The sequence below is a fragment of the Athene cunicularia genome (genome assembly GCF_003259725.1).
Source record: "Athene cunicularia isolate RWA chromosome 11 unlocalized genomic scaffold, athCun1 chr11_part1, whole genome shotgun sequence".
NCBI lineage: Eukaryota > Metazoa > Chordata > Aves > Strigiformes > Strigidae > Athene > Athene cunicularia.
This window is the reverse complement of record NW_020799113.1, coordinates 16,348,229-16,361,091: the sequence shown is the minus strand read 5'-3', so window position 1 is coordinate 16,361,091 and position 12,863 is coordinate 16,348,229.

The window sequence follows — 12,863 nt, the reverse complement described above, 5'->3', positions numbered from 1 at the left end:
GGGGGGGGGGGGCTGTGGGGTTCAGAGACAAAACGTTAGCAGGAGCTTTTGCTGCCTGTACAGTTCCATTGACAACCCAACACAGCAGCTGTACTCATGGCCGCTGGGTGAGTCAGCCCTAGGAAGCAGCACTAGGAAGAGGAGTTACAGGAACTCCGCACATGGATGGAGCTTTCTTTGTAAGCAAGTAGTTTTGTACTTATGCCCTCTCATCCTTTGATGTGTGATTCCAAGGGCACTTGAGTTAAGTGAACATCTCTCCCCTAATGGTTCTGCTTTGAAACTACATCCTTTTAAGCTTTTCCCCATCAGCTAAAAAACACAGTCATTTCTAAGAATTGCCTTAATAAACCGCAGTTCTGAAGATATGATCCAGTTTTTCCACAGCCCTGCACTTGGTTGTTGGGGAATGACTCTTCTGCTTTGTTTGTGATGACAGTTCATATTTGTGTCCAGCCACGTGAAACTGCAAGAGAGCAAAGGCTAAAAAAACCTTCACTAGATGTGCCAAGTTACTCTTAGCTTCTCCTTAATTAAGAAGTAAAAATCTTATGCATTGTGTCACGAGATTCTGTAGTTATCTCTGTGCTCTGCATTAGGTCAAGGGCTGCTGTAAATCTCAAAGCATAAGAACCTCATAATTTTCATAAGAATTTTAATGTAATTTATGATGGCTTAGTAGCTTTCATTTAGAAGGGTGCTGCAGTGAAGCCATTTAAAGTCAAACATGTCCTGGCACATTCCTGTTGCACTCATAAGCCTCACTGAAATCTAATGAATGCTGAGTTTTCAGTGTGTCCTAATGAACGTCTAATCAGAAATGGATGAGGAAACTTTTGAATGGACTGTGAGGTCCGTGCAGTTTGAAATTCTCACCGTATTTTGTTTCGTATCTTTGCTGGCAGTGAGAGTGGGTTGAGGTCATCTTTTCAACACATTTCCTCAAAAAAATCAGCAGAGAAACAGAAACCATACTGACCTGCAGTGAAGCATTGTTTCTCACCTTTGATTGCAGTTTAGCAGGTGAACTGCTTTGCTAGTACTACTTCAGCAAGTGAGCAGTTAAGTTGTGTTCAATTAGGAAACATAATATATAATGGAATATTTGATTCATGGATACTGGGTGAACCAATATATTGAGTTTCTGACCATTTAGTGGAAGGCATTATTTTCCATTAGCACATAAGATCAGTAGCAGTTTATGAGATCCTGGCTGAGGTACTGTCTTTTAGGTAAAAAGCAAAGCAAAATAAAATGCTGGTCGCAATTCTTTGTGCAAGTAGAAGTCCTATCATATTGCAACTAGATTTGGAATAAAACATCTCTTATCTCCTTATATTTCTCTTTAAGCTATATGGGACCATTCTATTCTCAGTGTGCGACAGAGGTGCTGCTTTTTCAGGCCAGGAGTGCAGTGGTGCTATAGCCTGAAAGCAGGGAAATGCTGCTGCTGGCAGGCCTCTGCTTTGAGCCAGAGGTTGGGCTACAGGACTTCCTGAGATCCTTTACAGCCCAAGTTACTCCATGATCCTACCACTCTTGCTGGATTTGAAAAGACATGGTATGATGTGTTTTCTGTTCTCAGACTAGAGAAGCTTAAAATCGGAGAGACAGACTGAAACGTTTGAACTGATGTATTTTGACATTGACAGATCAATGGTTTAACTCCTATGAATGTTTAGTGCATAAACATTCCTAGACACTCCATACTCTGAAGACATTACCTCTAACATTAATTAGTGACTTCTGAATAGATTCCTGGAAGTTAAAAATTAAGGAAAGATGCAATACAAAGCAAAGAAAGGGGAAAAAGCCCCCCTGAGAAGAGAACATAAGGCTGTCTACCAACTTTATGGAAGAGCTGAAACAGTAACCTAGATTTCCTTTCTCTTACCTTAATAACTCACTCTACAAGTTATTTTGTCTATCTTACCTCTGGATTAGCTACAGAAAATAAACACGGTTATAACTACAACTACAGCCTTTATGTATGTGTGGAAAAAAATCGTTACAGTGTTGCATATAACTTCTATATTAGGTAAGGTATTTATTCGATATATACATTAATTTATCTATCCCAAGTCATAAAAAGCTCCTCTCTAGTTACTGTGTTTGTTTCAGGTTAAAAGCACTCCGTATAGAAAATTTTAAACCATCTACTTTATGAGTAAAATGCCAGATTTGCTTTTTAAATGCCTACTTTCATGCATTAATAGGAACTGTATGGCAGAAACCACAGAGTCTGAGATGGCAAATGCCTCTTTTGAGGACGTACTTCAGTAATAACAGTAAAAAGGGAATCATCATGTCTTGCGAGCTGTAAGCTACATATCTCACTAGATCTGACTGTGATAAGAGACACATGAGTGTGTATTAACATGCTGTTTTTATCAAAGGATTTTTCTGCTTCAGAAAATTATTTTTGAAATTATTCAGGAGCACTCAGCAGTTTCAGGATTAGACCTCAGATGGTGTCCTGGGTAATTTGCTGACAGAGTAGTGATCCCTTCAGAAATGTACTGTAGCAATTCGTACTGTCACTAATTCCAAAATTTTATCAAAAGCTGATGATTTCCTAGTGGTTCCAGAGGAATATGTTAGGCAGTGTCAGTGAGCACAGGCCATGAGAGAATGACAGATTTTTTCTTAGTGGGGTTTCATGTTTTAAATTGAAACCTGTTGCTAGGCTGAAGAAATAAATAACCATTGGGGCAATTAAGATCTCAAGAAAGCAGCTGCTCCTCTGATTACAGAGTCAACTGTCTGTAACTGGGTACAGTGGGATGTGTGTTTCCAAGTATGCTATTGTGGTATGTGTATATAACCTCTTGTATCTGTTACTTGTAGGTTCTGAGCTGACAGTTTATAGCTCAAGTTTAGGAAGCAAAACAAAAGTTTGGTTAACGTACATGGGCTTGCACTGATTTTAGCAGGATGCCTGAAAAAGAAATAACCAATTAAAATTGTCAGAGCTAATGTGGTATTTTCAGTGTGTTTCATTCAGAACTTCTAAGGGACTGGAAAACCTGAAGCTCAAGTGATGGAAAAGTTTGCCTGGGCTTCAGGAAAGCTGCCCATGCAACTATCCCTAGTCTAGTTTAGCCAGGCCTTTGGCTCCTTCTCAGTTTGCCAGGGTTGCCTTGTGACTCCTCTTTTGCACAGATCCTGTTCTGTAATTTCTGCTGGATCATCATTCCAGTGCCTTCTTTCTTCCTGTCCAAGGAACAGACGTTTATAAGTACCAGGAAATGAAAGATCTTACTGAAGAAAGCAGGGACCTGGACTAAGCTGAAGGAGGGATTTTGGTGTGTTTTGCCACATGTCTGACCTGTAGGGCACTGCAGTAGAAAGTAGTAAGGCTTCCAGCGTGGTGCCAGACTGAAGCCCCACTGAACCTGACTTGTATATGAATCATTTATCTACTCACTGCTTTCTCAGTGGTACCTCTGCTGAAGATGGACCATCTATACAAGTAATAGTTTTAATGTACTAACGGACTACATTCTTTCTGGGTTTTGGCACTGGCAAGATTCCGACCTCCAAATACCGGCCATTCAGTGCCTATAACAGGAATAGGGCGTGTCTGCTGCAGTTGACTGATGGAGGTGTGCCCCTGTAGGAACAGAGAAAGGCATAATATTAGCAGTTTATCTGTTTTAGTAAAGTTGTCTCCAGGAAGCAATGATTAGTTACAGCAATCCCCATCTGAGTTTAAAAGGATTAATAACTTCGGCGAGAACTCATTTATATTGCAGGCAAGCGATCTCATCTAAGACACGTATTTTGAAGGGTTGATCCTAACAGAACATAAGCCTTAAACATCCACATCGTTTATTATCTGGATAAATAAGCCATATCTGGCTCAGACTCCAGTGATCTAATTCACCATATCTGACCACCACATGAGGGAGTCTTTAAACTGTTGGAAATCAGTGTATGTGTGTGTGCGTGCATGGAGGGGTGAGAGCAGGACAGTGTACAAAGGGTCAACAGTTGGTACCAGACGTGATTTTCAGCATTTAAGGTAGCAATTATATATTTTTTGGTTTTGTTTCTCTCATCCTTTCCTTCTGTTTTGGGAAGTTAGGTCCTAAGCATGTGAAGTTCCGTTGACACATGGAGTTCATTTGTTAGCTTGCCACTAAATTAGAAATTAATTTTAAGTGAATCTGTTACTCACGACAAAGCATTTTCCATTGCATTGGTTCATTATGTTTCTGACTGAACCAGAAATTCCTGCTTGCATCCTCAGCTGATGTTAATTGCCATTGCAAATACATGGAAATGCACTGAACTACTTTGGGCAAAACCCCAGGCCAATGTGTCACCAGGACAAACTTCTTTGTGCCTTCTTAACATTGCCAGACAGTCTAGAGAAGGTTTAAAATGCAGATTCCTTTGCTAAATTTATCTCTTGTCCCTACACATTTTCCCAGTAGAATTCTTACCTGTTTTAACTATTTTAAGTATCTGGCAGGATAAGATGACATCTGGTGAGTTCTTGTAGTTTGGATTTGGAGTGTTCTGATTACTCATTGCTGTTGAGCATTCTGCTAGCTAGTTAGTTCAGAAATCATAAAGCCTTTGTGAATTTGGTTAGAAACTAATTTCAAACACTTCTGTTTGAAGTTGGTCATTGCCTGCTTGCCACCCCTGAATTTCTGACAGAGAATAGATATAAATAAAAAAATATGTATTTTAGGTATGTCCATTTAGAGACTGATTTTGTGAGTAGTATATGCCTGACCTATTAACTGTTAAGGTCACTAACTAAAATGTGTCTTCAGTGAAAATTGTGCCAGTAAAATGGAAAGTACAATGCTTTCACTAAAAATGATGTAGTTTAATAATGTGAGAGATATGAATGGGGAAATATTCCTAAATTGCCATAAATGGAGCAAAATGTAAGGCAATTCCTTATGGTGAAACTGTGAAAATAGTCAGAGAAATAGTTTCTACACAAGGACAATTAATTAATAATAGAGATCATAAATTGGACGACGTGTGGACTATTGTGAAAGTGTGCGTTGATAATATTTTTCCGAATGAGTTTGAAGAGCTCCCTTCTAGATATAGAGCTGCTGAAATTAAAGGAAATCAGTTTGGTCTATTGATCAAGATAAGCTGCTTGAGGAAAGGAAAGCTCAAGCAAGGAGATGGCTCTGGCTTCCTCAAGGGCCTTGCTTGATAGCTCCAAGGGGGCTGGCTGCCCACACCGCCTGTGGTTTGTAGAGAGAAAACAAAGTTCAAACTACTCCTCAGCAGTGAGGTGAGAAAAGGTCTCAGTGTCAGGCTTTCAGGTGCAGAGGAATAAGAGGAAGCCTTCATTTTGGAAGATGAGTCAAGCTGATTTTGAGTAAGGATTTTTTAGTTTCATCAGTATTCTCTGAGGACAGTGCATCTGTAAAGGGCATAGAAAACCTGACCTGTTTCGTATGTGAACCCAAGCACCCTGTGTAAAACATAAACAAGTGCATCAGTTTGTATTATTTCAAAGAAAAACATCGTGACTATTAGTATCTAATCCTATACTTTTTCTTTTTCTCCCTTTTCACGCATTAGATCTTCCACTTATTTTGAAGCATGCAATTCTGCAGTGATTTTCAAATGAGGTTATCGGTCACCGTTGGAACTTGCCCAGTTGGTTGTGGTGTATGAAAAACACTTTGCTATTTCATGTTCATTCATAGTTCACTTTGTGAAATGCCTAAAAAAAATATAAGTGGGGCTACTTCTAGGGAAAGGGAGGGACTTCTGGCCAAGGGTTTCTCTATCTGAAAATGAACTAGATCTTGCAGATAAAATGTGCAGAATTAATTTGCCTCTAAATTTCACGTCACTGGAGGGTCAGCAGAAGAATGAAGTCTTGATGCTGCTGTATTAGCTTGAGCTTGGTAAACTCAGCGTGATCAGTAGTAGCACGGGACAGATCCTGCCATCTGTATTGGTGTTGGCTTGCATTGTATTTTGTCAGTGAGACTGTTCATCTTAATGAGGCACCTTGAAGTCGAAGATGTGAGTAAGGATGATGAGATTTAGCCCTTAGCTGGTAAGGGAGTCACTACTACAGACACAGTGAGAGCAAAAGCTAAGTTGACGTGATTGCGTGATCAACTCCTAAGCCCCATAGTACAGAGCTATGGAATTTCTGCTTTTTAAATTTCAGAGGCAGACCCTAAGGATTGCCTCACTGAGCGACCCATTTCTCCCATTCTGGGAAGAGGCACATTACTTACAAACAGTGCCATGCCGAAGCTTGACTGTTTCCCACCACTGTTCTGTTTGTATTCATGGGAGATCTCTTTGCTGTAACAATTGGCAAGTGCAATCCTGAACATGTCAGAATAATAGTTCTGCTTGCTTTGCTGCTGCTGCCATGCAGTGGCTTGTTGATAGGCACTGTACATCTCACTTGTCATTATGGTGTTAGTATTCAGACTCTGAGGGGCCTTAATTAATGACTTTGAAGATCTAGTCTTTTATAATTCATGACAGAACTTTAATTAAAATCAAACATATAGCAGTTGAACTAGCAAAGGATTTAAAGTGAACAATCTTTGACAGAGACAGTGATTCCCTCTGACCACTAGTGCTGTATGCTGAATGCAAATTCCATTTCATCACAGCAGATTCAGAGAACAGAATGGGAGCTTTCTGAAACAGAGAGGTCCCTGTTGTTATCGACTCTGGAAAACGGTAAGGCCAAGGGGCCTGCAGTCATTTGATTCCCCTCCTACCCCCCTTTTCTCCTTCTAAAATTCTCATATATTTTAAATGTCTGTATTGGTAGAGAAAAAAAAAAAGGACACACATTTGTATGATGTTTATATACTCATTTATTACTTGTAGAGATAGTGTGTTAAAATGCTGTGTATGGATCAAGTACTCACTCCAGGAATCTTGTCAAGGAAGTGGGAGAATTCTTATTTCACATAAAGGGAAACCGAGGCAGTGCTTTCATTCAGACAACATAGGGGAAATTCATGTATTTTTGAAGAGTTCAACCTGGTGCACTGATCAATTATATCTCTTTCTGGCCTATGTTCTGATGACTGGATTTAAGCAAATATGTAGCAGAATATATTGCTGTAGATTAAATTTGTTGTGCCAGGGAACATGGCTTTCTTATGACAGCTGAATTTGTTTCAGTTTATTTGGTCTTACCATATGCCTTGATTCAGCAGAGTTTCTTGTCAAATATGTTTATTACCTAGGGGACATATACTGCTATCCCATTACTGCAGTGACTTACATGAGATTCTTTGAGTGGATTTTATAGTCTCACTGGTACTCTACCTTCTCAGGGCAAAAATTCAGAGAACATTTTTGGCTTTGATTTTACAATTGTGGGTTGTATTTTAAGGTTTATCGTCTTGTCTGGTCCACTAAGGGATGGATCTTCTTTTCTGTGAGATTAGTTGATTGTTTGGGGTCACTAAGTTTCCCCATCCATTGTATGGAGGCCCATCTGTGATCTTGCCATCAGAAACAAACAAACCAATCCAACCAACAAGAATAACTAACTGCTACATAAACAAAACCTAATAAATTAAACAAAATTTACAGTTTAATAGAGCTAAGGGAAATTGGTCAATAAGTCACATCAAGATCTTTCAAAAAAATTGCCTTGAGAGGGACATGAATAATGGAAAAAATTGCATTTGAATAAATAAGTCACTGCAAGCTGGCAAAGATTCAGAAATGTCTTATTTACTAGGTATAGAAATGGTTTAACAGTAGGAAAATACGATTCACAGTTTTTCAGCAGTTGCCTGAAAAATGTGTTTGATAAATCTTGAACATCATTCAGCCATCTGTAGTTACCATCTTTGCCTTTACAGTGGCAATAATTTCTTGGTTATGAACATAAATATATAAATATATCTTATAAAATAACTTCCCGGGAAAGGAGATATTACTTGATTTCTTCAGTGGTTGCTCTTGCTAACGTTGCAAAAAGTTTGTCAGTTTTACGCTACTAATTTTTCATTTAAGTAATTCAACTAACTGGTAAAACTACAATTTACAAACTGGGCACAATCATGGGGGAGTTTTATCTGGAGATTTTTTCTATTGGTTTTATTGTCAATTTGCTACAGTAAACTGTTACTCATATTTGATTATTTAAGGCTGATTGGCTGGTAGATGTGTTTGTATATGAGTCTTAATAGCACTGGGCTGTTAGGGTCAGGGCAGCTGGGGCTGGGCTTGGGTCGTTTTCAGAATGTTAAACCAAAGTAAATGTCACCTAACTGTAGACTCTCCTCTGGTTGAGCAGTGTTTTGTGGCATCATACTAGAATCTTTGGACTATTTTCAAGCCCAGATGTGCAGAAGCGTGTTCGGTGTCTATACCAGGATTGCTCAGTTTTCAGCACTGTGCATGTAGCAGGAGCTGTTTGAGTGGGCTGTTAAGTAAATCAGGCTCAAGGATTTTATTTAGTGCCTTTCTTTCTGCTATAATTAGGTATCAAGGTCAGCTTCTTTTCCTTTAACAAGACGTACTAGGTCATTGGTCCATCACGGAGATCTCAGGAACAGAATCACAACCTCAAAGATGGCAAAAAGGAGAAAAATCTAAGGGTACCATGGGAATCCCAAAGGGAGAAGTGAGGAAAGGCTGCCAGCTCTCAGCGGTTCGTCGGGAGGTATTGAGTTCAAAGGAAAACCTCCATTAGAGTGAAAACCCGAACCAGCGTCACCACCTGCCTGTCCTTCAGCGGTCTGTGTTAGTTGTTAATGGGAACGACTGAATAAAGGCAGCATTTTAATGGTCAGTGAGAATGTTTCTGTAAAGAGATTAAATTCCAACTTTTTGTCTTTCAACATTTTTATTACTCTTCCTATGCTTTTTATGAGCTGTTAATTTCTTTCATACTTGACCATTATTAATACAGGGCAAATAAATGGCTAAAGTACTTCCAGAGGCACCTTGATGGGCCATACAGCATGTCTACATTTTTCTGTCAGGAAGACTGATTCTAGGGCCATTTGCACAAGTTTTATACTGGTTTTTGTTCCTGATTTTTAGATTATATTAAATAATATTACTACTTCTTCACACAAAATCTGGATTGTGTATTTTTTCCTCCGTTTCAAAGAATAAAATGTTTAAGGTTTTACTCTGAAATCTAAATGGAGGTTTACTTTGATTTTATTTCTGGATTTCCTTTCCCCCCCACATCTGCTGTGATGTTATAGACAAAGATTCGAATCAGAAATTATGATCATAAGCAAATCAATACATGTTTTCTGATGATAGTAAAATAAACAGTGAGAACTTCTGTGTACAATGACAGCTTAAAAGGCATTACTGAAAACATGCCGTCTTCCGTGGTACAGCAGTGCCAGTACAGTATTACTAAGCTTCCTTTATTTTATTTTTTTAGCATTACCATCTATGATGGAATCACCTTCCTATTCCAGGAAGGGATATACCTGAAAATGCAGCGAGCCCTCTTGCTTTCAGCTCTTCACATTTAGAGTCTTTGCAACCTCAACTGTCATAGTTAATTAATTATCTTTTTCTGCTTGATCTCCTGGGTAGCTTTGGGAATGGCAGTCCACGTCACCTGGGATGAGACACAATGTTTTACCAAAACCACTGGTTTCATTCTGGATACTGCTTTATCGAGGTTTTGTCCACACCTCTGGTGCTTGTACATGCAGTCAACAAATCTGTCTCTCAGGTAATTTGCACATCAGAAATCTGCAGCCCTAAAAACTCAACTTTCTGCATTCCAAAGTGAGAGGTACGACATTTAGACTTCTTTGGGGAATGAAATAGGTGATTCACCATGTATTTTTGTCTACAAAGATCTCATAAATTAAGACAAGAAGTTTTTACACTCTTGGTCTAAGACCCAGTTCTCCCTCTTCACCACCCCTTTCTGAGCATAACGACACTCAGCATTTGCTGCTACCAATTGTGTGTAAGTTAATCTTAACCATATCTGTACAAGAACTGATCTAGTACCTTTCCTGATGACTGAATTTAGGTTTTGCTTAATAATACCTGAGTTTGAGAGAAGGAAGGCTCCTCAGGTGTCCCAGCTACTCAAATGCTTTATTAGGTTCTGTATTGCATGTCCACTGGAGGTTTTTACACATTAGCTCTTCCAGTTTTCTGCTCCAGACAGAAAAGCCACAGATTTCCCTCCCAGAATTCACCATTTCAAGAAATATTTGCATGTATGTTGCTCATTAATTCAATCTTAGTGTGCCTTACCTGTAGGTTCTGTGCTAGGCTATTTCTTAGGTATATTAGTTCGTATGCCCAGAAACTTCCATTTTCATTTGTTTCACTTAAGTTCATCAGGTCTGTCAATAAAGCTGATGAGAACATTCCAAGAAACTCTTTAGGTTTCCCTAATACCATGTGCAGAGCTGGGGCTATGATTACTTGCCTTGTCTTATCTCAAGATTTCAAAATTTTGATGGCGGGGGTGGGTGGAGGGAGGATTGTCCTCTGCCTTCTGGACTTCATTCTGATCAAGGAAACCTATTTATATTGAAGTCACATGAAGTCCTAATAATCCATCATGTTGCAGATTACAAACAGCAGTCCTCGTCACAGAGTCTCTGGTCAAATACACCACCTCAGGAAAACAGTCTAAAGGAGCACTGTTTATCTTACTTCTTGGTTTATTGCAGACAAAAGGAGAACTGATTCATAACAATCATTTGTGAATATAAAGATCTAAATCAATGAAATCTGCATGGATATAGCTCATTTCACTGCATGTACTCTAGAGAGATTCATGAGTTTATACCTCATAGGTTGCACAAATTTCCTTGTACCCTGCATCAACTTTTTAATTGTGTAAGAAACAGAACTACTGATGTGTAAAACAGGAAGACAGCAGAAATGGTCAGAGACATTCTTGGTGTATTAGATTCTTATAGTTTTAGGAAATGCACCACACCTGATAATAAACTGCAAAAGAAAACTCAGAATCTGTCTCTTACCTCAAACTTCTTAGACTTGCAGTTAGTGCTGCTTTCCCTTCCAAAGTTGGAGGAAGATGTAACACGGGATATTCTAGTGGAAGAGTCAAGACTATGATGGGAAATTAGTGGGGGTTTGTGTTTTTTTTAACCCATGTGTACATATACTACACCATATCCATGTCGGTGGGATGGCAACCGAATTGTTGACAGTTTCTTCACAGTTTGGAAGAAAACTTTGTAAAATCACAGGGTTCAACTGCCAATTTCTGTTTATTCTTGCAAAAGCTCTTATGAGCTCAATTTGACAAAACACTTGAGCACTTGTTTTTACTCAATAGTCATGTTAAACAAAAGAGATTAGTTTTATGCTTAAAAGCTGAACTGAATGTAGTTGAAGAAAATCAAATGCATTTATCATTGCGAAGAATGTAAATTCTATACTGTCAGGTTCTAATGGGCTGAAGTTCAGTCAAAAGAATAGCACTACACATAAACAGTATGAAGAGGAAAGTAGGCATAATAGCAACAAGAATATTTAATACTTCCAAATCACCTTTCACCCAATGAGTTCACATTGCTGTGTGCATAAAAATGATCAACATTTCAACACTTCTGTGAACTAAGCTGAATATCTCCTTTCTCAGATGGGAAAGTCAAAGCACAAAGAATTTGAATGATTTATCTGCATGAATTGGTAGCAGGGTTAAGAATCAAATCTTGGCTTGACTCAATCTGCCATGGTATTATTGCTCATCCCAACTACTCAGTCATTTATTCTACATAGAAGTGACAAGCTCTGAAATTCAGCTGGATAAAAATAATTTTAAAATATGATTCCAGTACAGCTCTCACTCGCCATTCTCCAAGTTCCTTTAATAAGAAGTTTTCCTTTTTCTCCTCCATGACACCAAGTCTTGGATTTAAATTTTACTGCACTCATTCTGCTTTTCACTTCCACCAAACAGTAAGTTTGGGCTGGTCAAGTCAACTTGTCCAGTGTTAGTACACTGCTGTAATGAAAGTGTGGATAGGCAAGGCGAGGTGGAAGAATCATTCCCCTCTTACTGGCGTATAATACTAATTGTGAAGTTTGTTACTTGCTTCTCATTCTGAGAGTTATGCTGCAATGTAGATTTAGAATATGTGTAATATACTCCCCTGAAGCATGGGTAGAACCTTTCATCATACAACCCAGCAAACCCATTCTCTATCTCCCAGCCCCTGCAGGCTAAAGATGCTGCCTCTCTTCGCTCCCTGTTGTGAGTCATGAGAATGGATTTTATTACAGTCCTTTTTGTGTAGAATATGCTGCTAAAAATAATCTTGTTCTCTTTATATAGTAAACTGGAATTTCTAGATCCTAATGAAAATTGCATATCTAAAAATGTTAACATTATGAGGTTTTTTACAACAAAACCCTTTCCTGTTTTGACCAAGAACTTTTCGAGTACAGCAAACCAAATAGCTCGTGTTTTACTTCCGAAAGTTTTGACAGAGGACTCTTCCTCTTGCAGACCTTGGAAGGTTGGCCATTCATTTCACTGGGGAACAGGACAGTGTCCCTTACTTTAAAGATCTTTAATCACTCTAAGATATAAGATTTCTATTGTATAGAAGCCATATACCTTTCTTAGTCCAGCTGTCTCTCACACAACATCCACATGCATATCCTACTTCTAGTTTACATGCTGAAAGTAACTTCTTAAATGCCATTACAGTGAGGGAAGTGACTATAAAATAATGGCACTTGCCCCCTGGACCTGCTCCCCATATGTCTAATGTATCTACTTACTTAACGGAAATGAGCTTTTATTATTGCTAAAATTAAAAGACAATATAATTGTGGGAAAGTGAGCTGGTTTTCTGCTCTGGCACATTAACAGCATCACTCTCAGGTAGATTTCAGTTACCAGA